General features: G+C 40.7%; 1 protein-coding gene and 1 long non-coding RNA gene across 8 annotated transcripts in view; one reads left to right on the top strand and one right to left on the bottom strand.

The window, feature by feature from the left end:
- PIK3CB (phosphatidylinositol-4,5-bisphosphate 3-kinase catalytic subunit beta) overlaps nucleotides 1-12116 on the bottom strand; it is a 225115-nt gene extending 212999 nt beyond the window's left edge. For 3 of the 6 annotated variants that reach the window (XM_075937519.2, XM_075937524.2, XM_089780866.1), the window contains exon 1: nucleotides 11972-12116. The gene's annotated coding sequence lies outside the window, so the exon portion shown is untranslated. Of the gene's footprint in view, nucleotides 1-11349; nucleotides 11548-11971 lie in introns of all 6 variants that reach the window. The other 3 variants (XM_075937523.2, XM_075937522.2, XM_075937525.2) reach the window with 3 other exon arrangements.
- Nucleotides 12117-12206: 90 nt separating this feature from the next.
- LOC112546107 (uncharacterized) lies at nucleotides 12207-18304 on the top strand. Of its 2 annotated transcripts, XR_012906202.2 has the most exons (3): nucleotides 12207-12446; nucleotides 17509-17584; nucleotides 17971-18304. It is a non-coding gene; the product is annotated as an uncharacterized LOC112546107 (long non-coding RNA). The 2 variants fall into 2 exon arrangements; XR_012906201.2 differs by lacking the exon at nucleotides 17509-17584.
- The last annotated feature ends 6934 nt before the right edge of the window (nucleotides 18305-25238 follow it).

Raw genomic sequence — 25238 nt, 5'->3', positions numbered from 1 at the left:
AATGGCTCAGCTGTGAAGACTGAAGCAAAGAATTCATTTAGATTCTCCACTATGACTATCATCTTTGAGTGCTCCTTTAGCATCTTGATCGTCCAAGGGCCCCACTGGTTGTTTTAAGTACATTAGAAGCTCCCAATTTCTGATGAATTTAAAAACAGTTTGCTATTACTCTGAGTTTTTGGCTAGCTGTTCTTCAAATGCCTTTTTGTCTTTTCTTATTATATTTTTATACTTAATTTGACAAAGTTTATGCTCTTTTCTATTTTCCTCACTAGGATTTGACTTCCACTTTTTAAAAGATGTCTTTATCTGTCACTGCTTCTTGTACTGTGCTATTAAGCCTCCATGGCACTTTTTTGGTTCTCTTACTTTGTTTTTTAATTTGGGGTATACTTTTAAGTTGGGCCTCTATTTGGTGTCTTTGAAAAGTTTCCATGCAGCTTGCAGGGATTTTACAAAAATGAGGAGGTTAGTTAAACAGAAATTAAAAGGTACAGTGACAAAAGTATAGTTCCCCTTTTTTAAATTAAATACCACAGTTTTGGGCTGCTGAGGTGTTTTTTCCCCACCACATGGATGTTAAACTTTATTACATTATGGTCACTATTTCCAAGATGTCCTCTCAGACCAGATCCAGCACTCCACTTAGGACAAAAATCAAGAATAGCATCTCCCCTTGTGGGTTCCAGAACCAGCTGCTCCAAGAAGCAGTCGTTTAAGGTATCAAGAAATTTGATCTCTGCATCTCATCCTGAGGTGATGCACACCCAGCCAATATGGGGATAGTTAAAATCCCCCACTATTATTGAGTTTATTTTGATAGCCTCTCTAATCTCCCTTGGCATTTCATAGTCCCCCTTCAAAATGAGGAACTCTAGTTCACCCATCTTATTATTTAGATTTATACACAAAAGCTAGAAGTGCTTTATAAATTTGCCACTATTTTATCTCTCTGCCATTTCCTGATGTGTCAGACTCTTTTTCATTTGATTATGTCTCATCTGATCTGACCCGTACTTCCATTCTGTCCTCCTCACTAGAGCAGAGAATCTCTATTAATAGATCCTCCCTAAGAGATATCTCTGTCCCGCCCATGTGCTCCTCTGCACCCGTCGGCTTTCCCTCAGCCCTTAACATTAAAAAGGTTGTAGAGCAGTTTTTAAACTAAGTGCCAGCAGTCTGGTTCCATTTTGGTTTAAAACCCAAAGAAACCCAGAGAAAGATCATCTATGACAATCCTGACTAGGAGACCAGACCCATATGCCCACAGAAATCCTGTAACGCTACCATAGCTCTGGCTTCGAAGCTCCTATGCCTTACTCGTCCCTAACTTTCAGCCTACCTAATCATCTACCACCTACCCCGACCTCCAGTGCAGCCCAAATTTATTCATCATCTTCCGAGCGAGAACGGAGGAGAAGGAAGAAGAAGGTTCTAGGAAAGTGAGTGAGTACTTTCTGCAGTGTGAGACGAAACAGCTATAATCAGAGGGAGGGTAGGGGAACATGAAAGCTAGTATGGCTTTCCTTGAGCTTCTCACTCGCTTTGCCTGTCTGTCATGTTCCCTGAGAAGTAGTAATACAAAGGCAGAAACTTCAGGTATGTTGTGTTATGGGGAGAACTGTACATCCTGATACCCAGGAGCAACATCTGTGAATTACTATAGTGTCCTAGGAAAGGAAAACAACCAGGTTGGATTGACTTGATTTAAATTGCTTTAGTGTACTTACTTGAATCATAATTTAAACAGGAAAGAAAAAAAAAAATCAATTGAAATAATTTCATTTGTATTGTATTTGTACTTTAGAATCAAATTTTCAATAGGAAAATAATCAGTTGCTAACCATTAAAACATGTTGAGCTCTAACTAAATAATTAACTAAAAATTGTAAAAATACTTTTCTACACCTACAAAAGAATTCACTGTTGTTTAAAACTGATTTAGCAAATCCTGGTTCCAACTATTTACGTGGACACTGCCAACACTTTGCTAATTGTAAAGAATGTCAAATCATTAATCACGTACCAAGTAACTTTTTATTTTTAATTTAAATGTTTTAATTAATATATTTATGCCTTACCGTAAACTGTAAAATTTAAAATAGGTTTTAAATTTACTTTTAAAAAGTGATTAAAATTAAATAAATCTGTTAATAATTTTTAAAAAACAATCCACCCTAAATAGAACCCACTATTGAAGATTTGGGATAGATATCTACACCTAAGAATAATTGGTGAGCTATTTAAATTACATAACCATAAAGAGTATGTCAATGTCCAGAGTATGTTACAAAATTAAAAGCTTTTGTAAGCTCTGAGAGCTTCAGGTGATGGGGTGAGTTAGTTTTTTGTTTATTCATAATTATATTTGCCCCTGTAATTATGCCTCAATGATAACAGTCAGAAGAACAAATAGAAAGCGTAAGTTAACCAGAGAATTTCTAAAAAGGACTTCTGTTCAATATGAGTAAGTTCCTTTGATATGTTTAAAGTCCAATTCACAAGTACAGATACACAACTGACTACAGCTGATGACTTTCCACAATCCTTCAATGTGATTGCTATTTTGTGAGCACACTGCTACATGCAGTATCTTGTTTGAGGAAGGCAGGCAAAATACCAAGACAACTTTCCTCTGCATATTCAAGCAAAAATTTGTAATTCCAAAATGATCTGAACTATTTAGTTAACATTTTCAAGCAAGCACAAGGTGAACATACCTACTGTTCTGTTTTTTGGAATTTCCAGATACTTCTCCAAACAACACACACAAATTCCTGAGGTCTTAAGTCCTGAACACATGGGCATTGCCCATGGGAGGTTGTGGATATCCATCACTAGAGATTTTTAAAAGCAGGATAGACAAACACCTATCAAAGATGGTCTATGTAATACTTAAGCCTGCCATGAATTCAGGGGACTGGACTAGATGAGGTCCCTCAAGGTCACTTCCAGTCCTATCATTCAATTAATTACACCATAAGAGTAAACGCAATTGTTCCTAAGGCCAGCAGGTAAGTTTTATTACACATTAGCTTTTTATTGCACCAACAAACTTTAAAACTACAAAAGCCCTTTTATCAGGCTACAGCAGAGCTTTCACAAACAGGTTCTGCAGCAATCCAACAGACTACAAGAATTCACAACTAGAACATTTGCCAGGAGAGTAAGAGCAGTTGTCACATCATTACAATTCCTTCTCCCGCTTATTACGCTATTGTGAAAGTTAAATCTATAAGAGAACAAAAATTAAATATGGACATACTAAACTACTCTGAAACCAAAATAAAACATCTAAAAAGTGCAGAAGTTTCAGGAAATCATGTAATTTTAGCAACTAATAAATTCCATTTATTGAAATTCAGCTCCTTACATACTAAAGTATGCTGATGTTTCTATCACAAGCATAAAGAAAAATAATCATTCCATCACAAACTCATTTCAACAGTATCTAGGAGTTCCAAACCATTCAAACAAATTCACAAGAGAAAGGAAGAAACAAATTAGAACTGTCAACCAAAGTTAACTAAAAACATTTTTAAAAATCACAATTAAAAAAATTGTGATTAATCACACTTAAAAATAGAATACCAATTTGGATGTTTGATGCATTTGAATGTAGACCATTTCAATTTCAACAGAAAACAAAGTGTACAATAATATTTGCTCTGTAAAATCCATGTCTAAAAGTAATCTAATACTTTATCGTGAAAGTGCAACCTACAGATGTTTGTTGTTACATAACTGCGTTCAAAAACAAAACAACGTAAAACTTTAGCACCTGCAAGTCCACTCAGTTCTACTTCTTGTTCAGACAATCATTCAGACAAATACATTTATTTACATTTCTGGGAGATAATGCTGCCCACTTGTTTACAGTGTCACTTGAAAGTGAGAATAGCTATTCATATGGCACTTCTGTAGCCAGCCTTAGAAGGTATTGGGATGTTAACTAGTAAGCATAGTGGTCATCATAAGGCTTACTGTTATGCTTACCAGTTAATTGGCCCTTGTCTATTAACTCCAGCCATGAGCAGCCACTCCAGGCTAGAGCATCCTCAGCCATGGAGGGATAGATGGACCAGGAAGCAGGTCCCTACAGCTACAGCTGGACACAAGGCCCTACGTTAAAAAAGTCATTTAACAAGTTAAGGATGTTAAAACAGTTATGTACCAGATATGATAAACATTCATAAAGCCTCTTCATGTTTTGGCCACTATTCCAGAGGAAGTGCTTCAATGCTGATGATGCTTGTTAAAAAAAAATAAGGCAGTAATTAAATGTGACTGAATACTTGGGAAGAACTCCTGCTCTTATTTTATCTGCATTCTGCCATATATTTCATCGCTCTCAGATGATGATCCAGCACATGCTGTTTAATTTAAGAACCCTTTCACTACAGATTTGAAAAATGCAAAGAAGGTACCAATGTGAAATTACTGAAGTTAGTGAAAGCACTAGACCCAACCTATAAAACTCAAATGATGAAAATGAACATGCATTGGTCCACACTGCTTTAGATTGTTATTGAGCAGAACCCATCACATCTGGAATGGGAGCTGAAGCATGAAGAGGCATAAGAACGTTTAAAGTATCTAGCACATAAATACCTTGCAATGTCAGCTGCAAAAGTGCAATATAGACATCTGTTCTCACATTCAGGTAACATTGAAATACAAGAATGTAAATGTAAAGATTTGTCAGATTTTGCTGATCAAGAAGTAGGACTTAGACTTATAAGGTTTAAAATATTACATTTGTTCTGTTTCTGAATGCAGTATTTTGTACTTGAAAATATGGAATTATGTTCACTAACAATAAAGATGCTACAAATGAAACACTAGCAAATGCTAGGGCTTGACTTAATTCAGAGAAGAATCCTGCTCATTCTCAGAGCTTTATTGGCACTACAGTTTAAAACCTCAAATTTGTCACTAAAACTAACAAAATGTATGACTGAATACATGTGAGGCAAACCAATATTTTAACAGTCACTTTTCTAGCCATAACACACTGAAGTCAGGCAAGAATTGCTCCCTCTTGTAGTTCCTTTTTTCACATTTTAAAAGGAAGTACTTTTTTGTCATGTGGACATACTTATTGCTCAATATACCTCCAATACATCTCTTATCACTGCTACTTTGCAGACTTTTGAAGGGGAGGTTGACTTTACTGCAGTTCTTTCAATAGGGGCCCAATCCAAAGCCCACAGCAGTCATCAAGAGTTTCTGTATATTATTAGATCAGTGAATTTTGGATTAGGTTTTAAATGCTGCATCAGAGAGCCTGCCCCAGACTACTCACTTCATCTGTAGTTCTGCAAATATTTTATACTACTTGCTACCTTTTTTTTTTTTCAAAATGAAGCTATTCCTACTTTCTGTTCCCTGAAATCTCTTCTAGATAGTATAGATTATTAATTTTTTTCCAAACAGTGATTTTCGCTTCCCCATCATGTTTCAGCAAACATACTGTACATTTAGTTCCCTAATTTATTTTTGTTGTGCAGATTTGATATTCATAAACACATATTAGAAGAGTTGAACAGCAAGATCAAATAGTTTGATTATTTGATCACTAAAATGACTATAATTACCCTTTTTTGTGAAGTTGCTACTAACTACACTTTAGTAATCAAGCCTTACGTAAAAAAAAGAATCTGTAACCATTATGGTTGTTAAAATAACTTTCCAAATGTGTGCTAAAGGTGAAGTTGTGTATACCTGAATCTAACAGCATGAAACACTTCAGAAAAATGAACTACTGCTATCCATCAGCATGGTTTTATCTCTGTTAAAGTACAAATTAATACCAATAACAACTATTTCACTGCTAATACTTCAGCAGAAGCATCAATACTTAATCCTATCATTGTTAGGCATTGCTTTGGATATTGATGGGAAATACAAAAGGGCAGCTGGTCACTGATTGACTGCTGTGATTGAGAAAGAAGAATCTGAGCACACACTAACAAGTGAAATGGCATAGAAGTGGGGTCACAGGTAACAATACCTGAAGTGCCAGCTCCCAATCCTCACCACAAAAGCCCTTGCCTATGGCAGGCCCAGGCTCCCCACAGACAGAGGCTGCTCTGCTCCAGATGCCTGATCAGCCTCTGCCTGTGGGGAACCTGAACTTAACTGCAGGCACGGGCTGGGGGCTACCACCAGCTCCTGGCTCCAACCCCCACACAGAGGCGGGGAGCTGGCAATAGGGTTGCCAGGTGTCCGGTTTTGAACTGGACAGTCCTGTATTTGAGCTTTCTGTTCGGGAAACAAATTGAGAAAATATAAATGAGAAAATATAAGTGTCCAGTATTTCTAAATAAGATGTAATGTAGACTGTGATGTAATATCAAGCGTGTATGGTATTTTTGTTGAAACTATCTCGCAAACCTACCTGGCAAAACCAGTCACAGTGCAGGGCTGAGGGCAGGTGGATGGGAGTGGTTCTCAGCCCGGATTCCGCTTTAGTAATTTAACTGGTTAAACTTTATATTGACCTAATGTTTAACCAGGTAACTGATTAACCAGGATTTTATAGCCCTAGTTATACATCTTCCTGTGTCTGATCCTGTACCCCCATAGGATCTGAACTTGATTTTGGCACTTTTTAATGTGCTCCCATTGAACCTTTAGCAACAACTTACTCATTTTTATCAAATAAAAAGCGATTTCTAGTAGTAATTTGTTACTTCTGCATAAAGAATACTGGTGCTCCAGGCACTGTTACCTGTGACCCCACTTCCATGCCATTCACAAATTCTAGGTTTCTCTTAAGTTAGTCTGTTTCTAAGATTGTGGTGAATGCAGAAACAATCAGATCATTCACCTTCAGTGTTGTTTTGGAAACCTCATTCCAACCCAAGAGAAGATTCTTACTATGCACATTAGGGGGGTTCAGTGTCTTTCTATGTGGAGAGCACAAAGTTTTCTCAGAACATCTGCTAGACTTTTTTTCCCCCTAGGCTTCACTGAAAGGAGAAAAGGGCAACTGGTTACAACCAGCATATATCTCACTGAACATTTTACTTTAATCAGGCTCTCCTATAATCCAAAGAAGTTACAATCAGTCTGTATTTTAAAGGTGAACTACAAAGGAATTAAAAAAAACCCTCTTCCTGCACTCTCCATTTAGGGACACTAGTTTATTTTAAAGTCAACTTGCAGCACACCTACCCAGATCTGAATTCTGCTTTAAACACCTTACTCTGCTATTTTCTTGCTTCAAAATGCTTGTTCTGAAAAAGGATTAAAATGAATTGCCCTTGTAGTAGAAATCCTTATTCGTCAACATAACAAACAACATAAGAAGGCTAAGTTGCTTGACAAGTGAACCTCAGTTCTGACTTGGGCTTCCATAGGTAGGTCTATCTCCTTGCCATTCAATCTGCTGCTTCCCCCTGCCCTACACACACTGCTGCCTCTGACACACAGGCAGCATCTGCAGGGGAGGCGGGAGTAACCATGAAGATTAACCAATAAACCCAAGATCACCAGTTAGTGTACATGTTTAAACAGCTATCACATCCTTAACTACCATTTAATTTGCTTTGTGTGTCAAAACATGCAAGAAACCATTATTAAAATATTTTATACTATTTGTTCTAGTGGAAAGTCAAAGACAGGAACTCTACTCTCTCACGAAATTTACCTAACAGTTAACTAAAATAGGAAGACAGACTCATGGAATAAACTTCGCACCAAAAATACACTCCTATTTAATACACTAACATTAAAAAAAATCCAAACAGCTTAAATGCAAGGTTAAAGGATTCTCTTTCTCGGGTTAATTTTTGTAGTGCTTCATAAAAGAGTACATTTTCATTCCCTAAAAGGGCATGTCCTTAGTAAAAGCTCCTAGTCAAAGCAAAAAATATTCCAGTTATTGTACTAGTTATCTAAACTAAAACATTGCCATTGTATCCATCACGTCCTTGGCATAAAACACAATTACACTATCCATTATTGCCAGTATAAAAGCAAGTTAGCTTAAAAAACATGTGGTGAACCCACAAGTCTGAAAAATCATACGTTAGTTGATATTGCATAACTCAAAATAAACTTCTGAACATCTAATTTTCTCAGTCTGTAAAATGGCTATGACCTTCCAGGGCAAAGCTTAATCATGGAGTATCTGAAATACTCTATGATCCATTAATTGTGGGAAGTATAGAAATGCAAAGGATTATTATTAGGATAAGAATTGTGAATGAATACACAGATTATAGTTGTTTTAACTAAGGAGTATTTCCAGAGTTTTGTTAAAAAGAGGGAGATACCAAAAAAGTAATCAAGAGGGTCTTTCTTTTATGCAAAGAACATTTCTGGCTGTAATTCTCAAGTTGATAAATCTTTTTTTTTCCCATATTTTAATAATTAATGTTGTTATTTAAACTTTGTATGTATGTTAGGAAAAAGATTAATGCTTCAGCTGTCGGTTGGAATTCTTTTCAAAACTCTCAAACCATTCTTCTCCCTAGCTCAAAGGGCTTGGAATTCATGGAATTTACTACTTTATATTCCAATAAACACTAACTACCCCATCCTAACAAGCTTAGCATCAGAACCCCTATTTTATATGCAAATAAACAAATATCCCTCTTTTCTTCACTCCCATTCCCTCCACATCCTGTGTACTACAAAAATAAGTTTTTTATAGTAATGTATTTGACTACTAGTGCAGAACTCCATATGATCACAGCCCAAGAGAATCACACTTCACCTTCCCACAAAAAGCATTAAAATCCCCACCAACATTATGGCTCAATCCTGCTACAAGACTCCTACACACTTTTTTAAAGCAATATCAGAGCAAATCGTGCAGGTAAAACCATGAAGGAACTCATTGCTTATCCCATACACAACACTCCCTCAAAGTTATGTACTTAATCCCACAAAGTGAGGTCCAAGACTGCAGTAAACACATTGCAAACCTCCACAAGTAAGCTTTCTCTCTTTTTACTACTGTTTGTTGAATCTTTGAAACTGACTATTTCATATACCTAAATCAGCACTGTACACATATGCAAGATGCTTTCTAGCTACTCTTTTTCAGATGGCAGTTTTCCTTTGGACTCTTCCTCTTTGGAATCCTTAGATATGCTCCAATATTAGAGCAGAACCATCTACCCATTTTCTTGGGGAACATGTTAAACAATTTCTGACCCCTCCTGACAGTTGTAACGAGAGACTTGACTTCTACATTGATTGCTTCCATTAACATGTGCAGGCTGATATTGTCAGCAAACAACATATAACCTCAGTCATGCAGAACTCAATACTATACACAGCCTTAAAAACAATTCTAACAGCATAGTCGAAGAGGCTGACAAAGGAGGTACTGTAGTCATCATGAACAGAAGGCTTGCAGACAACTCACTAATACCAGATTCTATAGGCTCCTCTCCGCTGATCCCTCATACCGAAAAAAACCCTAAACCATCTGCTTATGAAACTTCCTGCTACAACTCAGGACCAAAGCTATACAAACACACCTCCAAATCCTCAATCAGGAGTTTTCTATCTACTGCCCAAGATACACAAACCTAGAAAACCCGGACAACCCATCATCTCAAGCACTGGCACACTTACAGCAGGATTATCTGGTTATATTGACTCTCTCCTCAGACCCTATGCTACCAGCAGTCTTAGCAATCTTCAAACACACCACCGACCTCCCAAGGAAACTACAGAACATTGGTGTTTTCAGGAAGATTACTGTTCTGGTCACCATGAAAGTAGAAGCTCTTTACACCAACATTCTACATGAAGACAGATTACTGGCCATGAGAAATACTATCCCTGATGACTCCACTGTACACTTTATTACAGAGCTCTGTGACTTCTTCCACTGGCTGCTGGCCCCACCCCTGGGTATTATACAGTAGTTGAGTAACTGATAAGAATTAATGCGGTTACTCGACTATTCAATTATTAAAAATTAGGGATGTTAGATATTGGCTATCATACCGGGTAAATTTGCAACTTTATGCATTAAGCTGCTACACACATTTTACCTTGATACTACTGATCACCAAGTTACAAGTTTTCAAATGGTACCTCACATGGCATACCTTGTACAAAGATAATTACAACAGCATACAATATATAGATGTGAACTTAAGGTGTATTCCATTACAACATACATCTGACTCCAGAAGAAAAAAGGGTATGAAATAAAGATTATTAAGCCTGTTTTTCCTCCCTTGCCATCCTGGAGTCAAGTTGCTGACGGTTCCAGAATCTAAATGCCACAGAAACTACCACCAACTTTCTAAATCTATGCCACCCTAGAGGGAAGCAACAAGTGATTCTTGGTTGGAAAAAAAATTCTCTGAAAATGAAGAAAAGATACCTAATGCATGCTAAAGACCAAAAAATGGAAGGAACTGCAGCAGCTGATGACTGCAATGAGCACTTATACATTTGGCTCAAAACATTTGATGCTGAGGAGAGCAGGTCACTCAAGTGGTCCCAACAGGCACTGTTTTTCTTGAAGATGCCTGAAGCTCAAAAGCACTAAAGAGCTAGAAAGTAGAAATATGCAGAAGCTACATCAAAGACTTTTTTAAAGCATAAAAGATATTAGGCCATATAAATAAACAACAAATCAAAGTGGAACTTTTGAATAGACCATCATGCATTTCAAGTTGTCCACAAAGTTTCAGAGATTTTAAAGGAACAACACTATTTCCCCTCCCATTTCAAAGGGTATGTCTACACTACAAATGTTACATACAGCAGCACAGCTGCGGTGCTGTAGCTATGCTACTTAGTTTAGATGTTGCCACAATGATGGAAGTATTTCCCCTCACATCACTGTGATGTATGCATGCGTACGTGTACACACACACACACACACACACACACACGACAACTCTTTCAGAGACCTGCAAGCATCTTCACTAGGATTGGGTCCACTTAATTTAATCTCTCAGGGTTGTAAGTTTTTTAATAGCATAGTTATATTGAGTAGATGAGGCACTACTAATATTGAGTAGATGAGGCACTAACATCCCCACTAATTTTAGAGAGTTTGGGGTGCCTGAATGCCACTTGTTTGTTTCATATGCAGTATCTAAAAGGATACTCAGCTATTTTCTGGTTTTTTTTAAATATTGATGTTTTGCAACAAAGAACACAGGCTCTAACTTTAAAATTAAATAATACTTGTGAAGTTTTAAGTAGATCTACAAACTACAAAAGACCTTTCAGATATTAACTTTTAAGTAATACTATTCCTAAATATGTTTCTTCCCCTTCTCACTCTCAGATCAAACTTCTCCCTCCTATTTTAATGAATAATTCAAAGCCATCTGAAAAGTCCTGTATACCACCTCCTCTCACCCCAATTGATAAATTTCTCCAGTGCCAGGAAAAGGGCAGAGATCTGTTGAGCAATTTCAGTGTTGCAATTTTTTTAAGAAGCTGAAAAATACCCCTTTCCTCGCCCCTGCACACTCCCAGGCAAAAAAGGAGCAGTCATTGCCCTGCAGAAGGGATCTGAGCACCAGCTGGAGAAGGAATCGAAAACCAGCCTTTGACCTGCGAAAAGAGGGGGGAGGAGAAAGGAGGCTTCATTTGTGACGAGTCGGCCCCAGACGGGCGGTTTCACCCCCACTCGCCCTCAGAGGCTGAGGGATGGACTCACTCCGCTCTCCACCAGCGAGGGCGGATCACTCCCAGTGGGGCGGAGGGGTGGTCTCTTCCCGCTCTCCCCCAGTGGCAGAGAGGGCACTTCCCGCGCGCTCCCCACATCCGTCCCCGTGTGGCAGCGAGACGCTGCTGTAGCCACTTCCCTCTTTCGCACGGCGCTAGATCCGCGCCCGGTCTGCTTCCCTCCGACAGGCATCCCCAGCCGCAGCCCAAGCCCGATCCCCGGACTGAGGGGCCGGGCGCGGGGCCCTCATGCGCCGCTGCCGCTCTCGCACAGACAATCACAAAGTCCTTTCCGCCCGCAGTCACTCACCTGCCCCGGCACAGGCAGGAGCACCCAGCGCTGCCCTCCTGCCGCCGCCTTCCAGCCAGCGCGGCCGCGACTCAGGAGCCCCTACGAACAACTCACATGAAAGCGCGAGGCCTCCAGAGTGCGCGCGCGCAGACACCCTACAGCTGAGGTGAGAGGGAGGGAGGTTACCTAGGCAATAGCTTCCCTTAACTCCTCCCACCCTCCACCAGCTCAGCCAATCCCATTGTGACTTTCAGTATCAGCCGGGGCCTGATGAAGTGTCGCCCCGCCCCTTCTCGCTCTGTGGGTTGGGCTCGACTTCCCTCCCGCTGCTGCTGACAGCGCAGGTTGGCGACGCGGAGGGTGGCTCAGGCCCCTGGAGCGCAAGGCGAAGTGGAGGGAGGGAAGCGGCTGTGGAGGGGCCCAGGCAAGGTGGCTTGCACCGTGGCCAGGCTGAGGCGTGTGGCAAGGCAGGAGTGTGGGGGAAACGGCAGAGGTGAGCGAAAGAACCACACCATTATGGATATACAGCACCTGCATCGCTAGAAAATACGAAGAGATGGCAGTGTTCCCTAATGCAGCCAGCCTGCGTGGCCCGTCAGCAAACTCAGTCATTAGGGCAGGAGCGGGCAGCCTCACGAAGGCAGCCCAATATGAAGACTTATACCAGGATCAGACTGTGAGACCGTGGGTCCACTGCAGGTGGAGGATAAGGGTTGCCCCAAAATGGGTGCCAAATGGCAAGCTGTCCAGCAGTTACAGCAGTTCTCCCTGAATCCCCAGCCTGGGACTTGGTTGCCCACCCATGGAGGAATGAACTAGGAGTTTGGCTGCTCGGTTGTGTGATGCAAAAAATGAGTTTGTTTTAATTTTAACAGCTTTCCTGGAACTGGCTGGTTTAGGCTCCAGACTGCTGTGGCTCTGCATTTTAAGTGTAGTAAGAGCCTCTGGGCTCTTACTACATTTAAAATGCTGTGGCTGTGCAGTTCCAGACTGGCAGGAGCCAGGACTGATTGGTCTTGGCTTGAGCTGGGTCTAGTAGCCTCTGTTCGCAGAAGCCCAAGCTGGCCACAGGCAGGGGCTGCTCCAGCAGCGCCCTTGTTCATGACCAGCCCCAGTTGCCACATACAGAGGCATTTCCGGCAGCAGCCCCTGTCCGCACCGGGGGAGGGCAGCTCCCCACTGGGATTCCCACAGACAGGAGCTGCTGCCAGAGCAGCCTTGGCCCACCATAGGCAGAGGCTGCTTTGTAGCAACCTCCCCTACCCCCAATGCCTCTGATAGATGCAGCAGGGAAGGGCAGCTTAGGAGCTGGTGCTGGGAGGAGCCAGCTTAAGTCTCCCCTCCCCATGTCACATACAGAGGCGGCAAGGGGGGAAAGCGAGCAGTCGAGTGCTCAACTTGACTGCCCAATAAGCTTAGTCTTCATTGAACTACTCATTTACATCTCTATGCTGTTCCTGTATAACTATAACTTGCACAAAATAAATGTTGTACATAGTGAGCCTAGGCACTCCAACTGAGGTCAATTTCAAAATTCCTATTGATGTCAATAACAGCAGAAATGAAGTTTTACTGTATTAATTTTTTCATGTTTAAAATGCAAAATAGTTATGGAAGGCATATTAAAACACTTATAATCTATCTCTGTCACACACAAACACATTTTTAAGTTTTCACCTTTGAAAATAAAAAGAATCATACATTTCACTTTTGCTTCTATTCAATTTCACTTTCAGATACTCTAACAATGCATGTTAAGATTGGAAAATCATAGAGGAAAGTTTGCTTTGTTTGTTCCACTCCAATTTTATTTTTAAAGAGAAACTTTAATCCCAACTGTCTCTGATTAACCTAGACACTGCATGAGAGATCAGTGGGTGATGCAATATTTAGGCAAAATATCAAGAAGTGGAGCTTGCTTACTATATGCCAGATTTTTGCTCACCTTACTCTTCATTGTTTGTATGTATTAATAGTGATAGAAATGTAGCCGTGTTAGTCTGGTGTAGCTGAAACAAAATACAGGACTATGTAGCACTTTAAAGACTAACAAGATGGTTTATTAGATTATGAGCTTTCATGGGCCAGACCCTCCACTATTTGATCTGAGGAAGTGGGTCTGGCCCATGAAAGCTCATCATCTAATAAACCATCTTGTTAGTCTTTAAAGTGCTACATAGTCCTGTATGTATTAATAGTTCCTGTGAGTGTTTATGTTCAGTTCCTTTAGGACTATTTAGTATAATTGGTAAAATGTGACAGTTCTTTCTGAATATCATGATTTTTAAGACTGTAGGACTATGATAGAGATGTTTCTGTATAGGAAAAATGCAATATCTGTTAATAATTAAAATAAAAATAAACTCATTATCAGATAAGAGTCCTGATCATACAAATATTTTCTGGTTGTAGGCCAAGTTATTGCAGCTAATACATCCACTTTTGATCACTATCCTAACTTCATCCAACTTAAACCAATCCAAATTAGTTTCTTTAGTATTTCTTTACCAAAGGAGATTTGTTTGTGGAAGCCAGATAGTGTGAGAAGTAGGGATATTTGACTCTTGACTCTGTTCTAATTTTATTATTATTTGAAATATTAAATCTCAAATATCTTGCTCTAAAACCTCAATATTTGGGCTGTTTGTTGGTATTAGTAATACTTTTTAGTACCTTGAATATCACTGGAAATTGTGTAGAAAATGTATATTCTTTCTGGCTTTTGTAAATTGTTGGTTGTTCCTCATGTGCGAATGCAGTCTTTATAAAGTGCAAACTGGTGATGGTTTTCATGAATATTTAATAGACTGAGCAGGGGAATTGGTACCCAGGAACTCTGGATTCTTTACTCTGCGATCCTTTGAGCTTAATAATTATATTGTATAGTTGAGCAGCATCAGTTATTTATAGAAGTCAGACTACAGTAAAACAACACTAACAGCTAGATAGGCAGTTACCATTATATTTACTTTATATGTGTGAATCAGTTTCAGTGGGGCTGTGCTCCCATGAGATCATAGGTGATTGAGGTCTTAGACTATAAGCTCTTTGAAGGAAAGACTGTTTTAATTTTGTGGCTATACACTTAGAAGAAAAGAGGGGAAAACATTTAAAAAATAAAGGCTGCAAAACAATTGATAGGAAGCAAAAAGAGACTGGAGGTGGGGAATCACTCTAATGTCCTGAGAGAAGTAATCCAAAACTAAATAAGTAGGTTGGAAATCCTTAGGAAACAATTGGGATCAAGCAAAACTAAAACACAATTGTTAGTAACAAACAAGATATTATCTATTTTCTTGCTAGCACCCTATCACAAAAACAATCTGCTTGGGATGGTTTCTATGCACAGTCCCTGGTTTTTGTTTTTTTTTTTTAATTTTTTTTAAAAAAGAGTGGTGGATAACATCAGCGAATATTTTTTCTCCTGAAAAAAATGTTCTATTCAAAACTGAGAGAATACAATTTTGTGAGTATAATGACTGCTTTGTTTGCCACACATCACTCCTTTATCAGTATGCTATCTAGTGTAATACATCTAAAGTACTTTAGAATTCCTCACATATGAAAAGTAATGTCAGATTCCATAGTTATAGAATACTGTACTCAATCCCACACAATTTTGGGTTTTAGGATCTGTCAAACTGAGATGTACAAAACTAGTTTGAATTTGCAAATCTTTCCCCTATATTTTAATTTTTTCCTTAGCTGTATTAAAGAAAAGATTGCAAAAACAAAAGGAAAAGCTATGTAGCACTTTAAAGACTAACAAGATGGTTTAATAGGTGATGAGCTTTTGTGGGCCAGATCCACTTCCTCAGATCATATTCTGGAAGAGAATTGGCCAATCTGAGGAAGTGGGTCTGGCCCACAAAAACTCATCACCTATTAAACCATCTTGTTAGTCTTTAAAGTGCTACATAGTTTTTCTTTTTGTTTTTGAAAGATCAGACTAACATGGCTACCTCTCTATTACTAAAGAAGAGATTGTGAGCCTACATGATACATGGACAAGAAAAGGAGAACCACGTGTAAAAACTTAAGCTAAGTTGTGTCCTAAAGTAAATGTGATTTCTAGACCATGTATTTTTTGTTCAATTCGCCTTCCCCCCATACTACTCACTCCCTCTCCCTCTCAGTTTCTGTCACTGCCTCCCTTGATTTTGTTATTTTACCCATAGATTTTCATTTATTTTCTCTACCCTTTCCCTCTTCCCAGCCTGTCCAACACAGAAAAGAAAACAGATAAGTTACATGTATGAGCTAGTTAGTTAGATAAAATGAGTTTATTTATCCTTAATAATAATGTAGGTAGAAAAGGAATTTAGGATTTAAGTTTTTTTTCAGGTTGATCCATTAAGAAAAGCTGCACCAGGCAGCTATGAGCATTGACTTCAGATAAGCATATTTTACAGCCCCTAAAATGACTACTTTTCTCATAGTGCTGGTATGATTTCCCCTTTTGAGTAAGGGTGTTAGCTACTCTTCTGTCCTCGTGTACTCATGTCCCATCTTGTTAAATATGTTCTGTGTTGGCCAGCACTACTTTTTATTTGCTTCTATTGTTTCTTTCCTACTCACAGAACAGAATGCAAGACACAACAGCACAAAGGAAACACCTATAGAAAAACATCAGTCTGCAGAAATAGGACACTGTTGAAGACAAGGGGTGAATGAATGAAAGAGGAAAGTGAAACAAAAAGGCTGTGTCTACACTGGCATGAATTTCCGGAAATGCTTAAAACGGAATACTATTCCGTTTTCAGTTTTTCTGGAAAAGGAGCATCTACATTGGTAGGCTGCATTTCCGGAAAAGCGTCTGTGGCCAATGTAGATGCGCTTTTCCGGAAAAGAGCCCCGATTGCCATTTTCGCAATCGGGGCTTTTTTCCAGAAAAGACTACTGGGCTGTCTACGCTGGCCCTTTTCTGGAACAATGTTCCGGAATAAGGACTTATGCCCTAGCGGGAGCAGAATAGTTTTTCTGGAATAGTGGCTGATTTTGTACAGTAGAGCATCGTTGCTTTTCCGGAAATTCAAGGGCCAGTGTAGACAGCTCGCAGCTTATTCTGGAAAAGCGGCTGATTTTCCGGAATAAGTGGCCCAGTGTAGACACAGCCAAAAAGTTCTCCCCCTTCAAAGGTGCTCTGCAAAGGATTTTTTTTAAAAGAACTAAACTTATTTATTTATACAAGGGAACAAGTTTGAAAACTTTTTCTTTTACTAAAGATTGTTATGCTCATTATCTTAAATGCCAGGAGTGTTAGTTCTATTATTTCTTAGTTTGGCTGGAAGATCCGCTAAATATTTCAAAGAATGTACATTGTTAACTATAACAATTAATGGATGGACAATGGTGACTATTGTTTTGGAGAAAGAAATGTTAGTCATTCAAATTAAAAAGATGTTAACAATAACAAAAAATATTAAACAGTCATCAGACCAAATTTATGTTCTTTGTTTAAATGCTATTTCAATATTGGGCTCCATTTTCCAAACGTGAGTCCCTAAAGTTAGGTGCTAAACCCACATTTAAGCTCCTAAACTATGTGTTGATAGTTATTACAGCTCCTAGTGACTCCAATATGTGAAGAGAGGATATTCATCCCACCTACAGAAAAATTCTGCATATAAGGTAAAAATATTGCAAGACTTGGAATATTGCAACAGTTTGTAAGTGAGAAGATAAAGAAGTAGCTGGATATAGGTAGGAGGTTATAACACCATCTCAATACATAGCACAGTCTATAAACAAAAGACATCACACTGAATTATTTCCCTCTATATGACAGTTTTAAAACAACATGATATCAGTCCTGTCCATGACCGTTATGTGTGTCAGAGTGTACTGTTAAAATAGTAATGGTTATAAAAAGAAACTTGGCAATCAGTAGAGCACTGATTTTTTTAAAACCAAAATGTTGATTTAGAAAGTGTACTGTACAGTTGTTATATGTTGATCTCTTCTTATCCTTGTACTACTATTTGTCCCTATGATAAGCTTCTCTTTGTTTCTCACAGCTAATACAATGAAGGGGGAGGTAACGGCAAATAATGGACTGAGTGACATCAGACTGAAAATGCAGATGCCAGACAGGAACGGATGTACAGCTTGGCTAACAAACCCAGAGCCTGCAACGAGAAGTTGTTAGTAGTACTTTGCTATATCATGGTATTTAACATTTACAAAATTCACTGCAAAATACACCATTAATGAAACATCATTGTTGAGAATTTACAGTATTTGCAAAGGACAGAGGAAATTCAAACAGACTGCTACACCTTTTGGATCTGACGAAGTGGGTCTTTGCCCACGAAAGCTTATGCTCCAATAAATCTGTTAGTCTATAAGGTGCCATAGGACTCCTCATCATTTTTACACCTTCACCTGTTACAGAATGCTCAGCAGGTCAGGTTGCTATGTGCAACTCATTGTGCTGCTACAATCACTCGGCTGGCTTGTCATTTTGACAGCTCAATTTAAGGTCTCCATCCTCACATTCAAACTCTCAGTGGAATTAGCTCAAACAACTTAAGAGATTGCCTCTCCCTGAGTGTTTGAGCTGCTGTCCACCAGAAATCTGAGACCATCAGTGCATAACTCCAAGAGCTTATCAAATAGCTGGTAGCATCTAAATTTCAAATCTGGAACTCAAATAGAGGGTAGTGAAGGAAAAGGAATTGAGCATGCTAGCTGTAATCAGTGGTTAGTGGCAATGTGATATCAACTGCACATTTTTAAAAAAAAAATTTTATTTTTAAAATATAAGTTTGGAAATAGGATGAGCGGGCAAAGAGATGATGTAACAGAAGTCTAGGAATAGGAGGACAAAGAAGGAAGGTAAAAAAATACTGAAAATGGAAGGAATGAAAGGGAGAGAAATACAGGAAGGATGGATGGGTGCACTGATGTGTGTTTTCCAGGTATAAAAGGAATCATTGGAGGGTAGTTCCTGGCAGAATATCAGTATCACTCAGTCAACTGAAGCAGCAATCCATGGTTAATGGATTCACAGGCTACTGAGAGGTCCAACATGAGAATAAATGCCAGTTAACCTCAGATTAACCAAAGATCATTCATAACTATGACAAGTGTCATCTCAATAGAATGCTGGAATTCAGAATGGAATCTGCCAGGGCGATGGTAGCCACATGCATGTGGAATTGTCAAACTCTGTCTTCTCAACCACCTCCCCAAAGGTGGTGAAGCGTAAGATCATGCAGGATTGAACAGCAAGTCCTCCAGCATAAAAAGAAAGCATCTAGAAGAAGAATTAGACTTCAGTGTGTTTAAGAATTGTCAGCACTCACTTCATTGTACAATGAAGTATTAGCAATGCCTCTCAATATTGACACAAGAGCTACCACATGTGCTCTGAGACTTTGGTATACATTGGGATCAGGACCACAAGTGGTGGACCTCAAGAAACTGAGAAGATATTAAGATGCAACTGAAGAATCATTTACTGCTGGTGATGAAGCACAAAAACCAGAAACCAAGTTTGTTTTCAGAAAAAATAATATATGTTTACTTATACTAGGGGACTTAACTTCCTGCTCACTACGCTCACCAACCCCCCTCTCTCTGGCCATTTTTGCTTCTTTGAGAGAGCCTGTTGATGCTGTTGACATGATGATGTCATTTTGTTGCCCAGCAGGAAAATTCTGTCGTCCGTCAGAAAAAACTTTTTATATAGAGAGAGGTGGTGCCAGAGCCTTTTACCTGCTGCAAAGAGGGGTAGGAGTGAGGAAACCGCCAGCATGCAAGCAGGGAGCTTGGTGCGTCCCGCTGCTGTGCTCACCCCCACCCGAGTGGACCATGCTGCCCGTGGGACTCCCTCCACTTCAGCTTCCCCTGTGAGGGAGGCAGGTGACACACAAAACCCTTTGTGGTGTGGCTGTTACTCCATGCCCATGGCTTTTCCACACTGAACCCACTGACAGTGTGGGCTGCGGACAGGCCAGACTCATGGCTCCTCTCTGCAGCGATCCAAGTTCTCTCGGAGTGCTGAAGAGAGGAGCCATAAGTTCGGCCTGGCTGCAGCCCATGCTGTCAGTGAGTGCAATGTGAAAAAAACGTGGGCATGAAGCAGCAGCCACACCACAAAGGGTTTTTCTGCGTCACCTGCCTCCCTCACAGGTGAAGCTAAAGTGGAGGGAGTCCCACGGGCAGCATGGTCCACTTGGGTGGGGGTGAGCACAGCTGTGAGCCGCCATTCACTCTACCCAGTGTTCACTGTAATGGGTTGTCCCAAACTGAGTTCTCCATGTGAGAACTAACAATACGGCCAAGAATGACCTTGAACGGGTTACTACAGATTACGTAGCACTGGGAAGAAGGATCAAAGAATTCGGAGCTCAAGTGGTGTTCTTGTCCATCCTCCCTGTTGAAGGGAAAGGACTGAGCAGGGATCGTTTAATTGAGGAAGTAAATGCATGGTTGCACAGGTGGTGTCGGAGAGAGGGCTTTGGTTTCTTCGACCATGGGACTCTGTTCCAGGCACAAGGATTGTTAGGAAGAGATGGGATCCACCTAATGAAGAGAGGAAGGAGCATCTTCGCGGGCAGGCTTGCAAGCCTAGTGAGGAGGGCTTTAAACTAGGTTCATTGGGGGACAGTGACCAAAACCCTGAGGGGAGTAAGAAAGTCGGATACTGGGAAGAAATGCAAAGAGGAATGAGCAGCAAAGGAGGACCCCTGATTTGAATGGAGAAGGTACGGAGATTAACTGGTTATCTGAGGTGTTAGTACACCAATGCAAGAAACCTGGGTAACAAACAGGAAGAACTGGAAGCCCTGGCCCAGTCCAAGAAATATGATTTAATTGGGATAACAGAGACTTGGTGGGATGACTCGCATGACTGGAACGCCGTCATGTAGGGTATAAACTGTTCAGGAAGAACAGGCAGGGGAGAAAAGAAGGAGGAGTTGCACTATATGTAAGAGAGCACTATGATTGCTCAGAACTCCAGTATATAGAGGGAGAAAAGCCTATTGAAAGTCTGTGGGTTAAGATTAGAGGTGCAGACAACAGCAGTGATGTTACGGTTGGTGTCTACTACAGGCCGCCGAATCAGGTGGATGAGGTAGATGAGGCTTTCTTTAGACAACTGAGAGAAGCTTCCAGATTGCAGGCCCTGGTTCTCGTGGGGACTTTAATCACCCTGACATCTGTTGGGAGACCAATATGGCAGTACACAGGCAATCCAGATATCCACAACAGTCTGCAAAAGCTAACTTCTTGGTCTAACTGCTGAAGGAACCGACCAGAGGCTGTGCACAGCTTGACCTTCTGCTCACAAACAGGGAGGAACTAATGGGAGAAGTAGAGGTGGGTAAAAACCTCGGAAGCAGTGATCATGAGTTGGTAGATTTCAGGATCCTGACCAAAGGAAGAAAAGAGAGTAGTAAAATGCACACCTTGGACTTCAAAAAAGCAGACTTTGACTCCCTCAGAGACCTGATGGGCAGAATCCCCTGGGATGCTAACATGAAGGGGAAAGGAGTCCAGGAGAGCTGGTAGTATTTTAAAGAAGCCTTATTGAAGGCACAGAAAGAAACCATACCAATGCGTACCAAGAGAAGCAAACCTGGTAGGAGACCAGATTGGCTTACAGGGGAAATCCTTGGTGAACTTAACCACAAAAAGGGAGCTTACAAAAAGTGGAAACTTGGACAAATGACCAGGGACGGGTATAAATGTAGAGGTCGAGAATGCCGGAGGGTTATCAGGAAAGTGAAGGATAATAAGAAAGGTTTCTACATGCATATTAGTAAGAAGAAGGTGATCAGAGAGGGTATAGGGCATCTACTGGATGAAGGAGGTAATCTAGTGACAGATGACGTGGGGAAAGTTGAAGCACTCAATGCTTTCTTTGCCTCTGTATTCACGGACAAAGAGGGCTCCCGGACTAATGCTCTAAGTGACTCAAGATGGGATAAAGATGGACAGCCGTTGGTGGGTAAAGAACAGGTTAGGAACCATTTAGAAAAGCTAAACGTACACAAATCTATGGGTCCGGACTTCATGCATCTGAGGGTACTGAGGGAGTTGGCAAATGTCATTGAAGAGCCTTTGGCCATTATCTTTGAAAAGTCGTGGAGATCGGAAGAGATCCCTGATGACTGGAAAAAGGCAAATATAGTGCCCATCTTCAAAAAAAGGGAAGAAGGACGATCCAGGGAACTATAAGCCACTCAGTTTTCCTCAGTCCCTGGAAAAATCGTGGAAGGGATCCTTAAGGAATCCATTTTGAGGCACTTGGAAGAGGGGAAAGTGATCAAGAATAGTCAGCATGAATTCACAAAGGGCAAGTCATGCCTGACCAATCTGATTAGTTTCTATGATGAGGTAACTAGCTCTGTAGACATGGGAAAGTCAGTGGATGTGATATACCTTGACTTTAGCAAGGCTTTTGTTACGGTCTCCCACAATATTCTTGCCAGCAAGTTAAGGGAATGTGGATTGGATTAATGGACGGTAAAATGGATAGAAAGCTGGTTAGAAGGTTGGACTCAGCGAGTAGTGATCAATGGCTCATTGTCAGGATGGAGGTTGATTTCTAGTGGAGTGCCCCAAGGTTCAGTTCTAGGACTGGTTTTGTTCAAGATCTTTATTAATGACCTGGATGAGGGGATGGATTGCACTCTCAGCAGGTTTGCAGATGACACTAAGCTAGGGGGAGAGGTAGATAGGATCTAGAGTGTCTTAAACTATTTGGAAGATTGGGCCACAAGAAATCTGATGAGGTTCAACAAGGACAAGTGCAGAGTCCTGCACTTGTGATGGAAGATTCCCAAGCATTGTTATAGGCTGGGGACCAACCAGCTAAGTAGTAGTTCTGCAGAAAAGGACCTGGACATTACAGTGGATGAGAAGCTGGATATGAGTCAATAGTGTGCCCTTGTAGCCAAGAAGGTTAATGGCATATTAAGTTGCATTAAGAGGAGAGTTGCCAGCAGATCCAGAGACATGATTATTCCCCTTTATTCGGGTCTTGTGAGGCCACATCTGGAGTATTGTGTCCAGTTCTGGGCCTCCCACTACAAAAAGAATGTGGATGCATTAGACAGGGTCCAGCGGAGGGCAACCAAAATGATTATGGGGCTGGAGCATATGATCTAAAAGGAGAGGCTGAGGGAGTTGGGTCTGTTTAGTCTGCAGAAGAGAAGAGTGAGGGGGGATTTGATAGCAGCCTTCAACTTCCTGAAGGAAGGTTCCAAGGAGGATGGAGAAAGGCTGTTCACAGTAGTGATGGATGGCAGAATAAGGAAATATGGTCTCAAGTTGCGGTGGGAGAGGTCCAGGTTGGATATTAGGAAAAACTATTTCACTAGGGCTGTGTCTAGACTGGCAAGTTTCTCCGCAAAATCATCTGCTATTGTGGAAAAACTTGCCAGCTGTCTACACAGGCCGCTTGAATTTCCGGAAGAGCACTGACGATCTCATGTAAGATTGTCAGTGCTTTTCCGGAAATACTATACTGCTCCCGTTTGGGCAAAAGTCTTTTTCCGAAAGACTTTTGCCCAAAGGGGCCAGTGTAAACAGCACAGTAGTGTTTTCCGCAAAAAAGTCCCGATCGCAAAAATGGCGATCGGGGCTTTTTTGCGGAAAACCGCGTCTAGATTGGCCACGGATGCTTTTCCGCAAAAGTGCTTTTGCGGAAAAGCATCCTGCCAATCTAGACGTGCTTTTCCGAAAATGCTTTTAACGGAAAACTTCTCAATTAAAAGCATTTTCGGAAATTCATGCCAGTGTAGACGTAGCCCAGGAGAGTGGTGAAGCATTTAAATGGGTTATCTAGGGAAGTAGTGGAGTCTCCATCCCTAAAGATTTTTAAGTCTCAGGATTGGTCCTGCCTAGGGTAGGGGTCTGGACTTGATGACCTTCTGAGGTCTCTTCCAGCTCTATGGTTCTATGATTCTATGAGTTGGGGACCCATCTTGCCTCCTTCTCTGGCATCACAGCATCATTGGGGAAAATCTCTCTCGCTCTTGCCTACACACGTGATGATGTCATTCTGTTTCCCGTCAGTAAAAACGTTGATATATATATGAGAGACAGACAGACAGACAGACAGACAGACCAGAAAACTAATGACCTGATCCTGTAAGTTACTGAGTACCCGCCACTCCTGTTACCACTCAGAAACTTGCCAGATCAAGCCTTTTGTACAGATATCTTTGAGTGAGAAAACATGGAACCCCACATCATCCTGTTCACAGAAGGACATTGTAGTGTATAACCTCACTTTAACATTTAACCCATTTTTATGTAATCTTCCTATCATTCATTATCTCAGTTTAGTTGCTCACATGTAGTGACCTGGATTCATAATCAGTGCCAAGATTTCTGTGCAGCACTAGGAATAGCTGCATTGTTAGAGCTTTCATTCTTTGGATGAGATAGTAAACTGAGGTCCTTTGTGTTATTTCTGCTGATTGTCTCAACCAAATTTAAAGATCCCATGACACATTTTGAAGATGTAGTTAGCTTATTTATTCTTTTACTAAAAATTAGTTCTAATGTTCAGCAGATTATAATAAGTTAGCTATTTCTGAAAGTGTAATAGCTTACATATCTGCCTACATAAATCTTTACTACCAATAACTAGCTTATCACTCCCGGAATGTATTGATTGTGAAAGGTGTCATGTTAGTGGATTTTGAGGGGAGCAACCAGTTCACTGATGCACCCATAGGTGGGGGTGTTGGCCCCAAAAATGGTATAAAAGGGGGCCATGTGGGGTGCTGAATAGAAGCTTACTGTCTGCTAATCCTATGTACGCTAGTCATGTGATGGTATAATGTCTGTGTGTGTAGTTAGGAGTCTGTAATCTGTGTAGATACTGAATATTTCTCTGCGTGTGGTTGAGCATTGGGCAGAGCCTGGCCTATGGACATGCTAATCAGTGAGGCCCTGTGGGACAATGGCACTCAATGGGCCAAGGACACACCTAAAGAATGAGTGGTGACTCATACCTAAGGGCTACCAGCAGGGAACACAGAGGAATGAGCCGTGGGCCAGGTGACCTGCTGAAGCCAAGAGACCAGGAAGGAGGGATAAATAGGTCATGTGGTGGACTCCATCTTGGTCTTCAGCTCAGCACTTCATCCCAGAGGCAGCAATGCAGGGATCGAAGAGCCAGGAAGAACTGTGGACCCATCCTGATCCTAGGATGCGCAACAAAGATTTTTAAACCAGCAGCTGTAACATCTCTGCTAGAGCCTGCATCGAGAACTGGGAGATTCGATGCATGTAATGTACTATTCCTTTAACAACCTTACTC

This window comes from Pelodiscus sinensis, chromosome 10, assembly GCF_052426305.1.
Source record: "Pelodiscus sinensis isolate ZL-2025 chromosome 10, ASM5242630v1, whole genome shotgun sequence".
Lineage (NCBI taxonomy): Eukaryota > Metazoa > Chordata > Testudines > Trionychidae > Pelodiscus > Pelodiscus sinensis.
The sequence above is the reverse complement of the archived record's forward strand: the minus strand, read 5'-3'. Positions and strand labels throughout refer to the sequence as shown.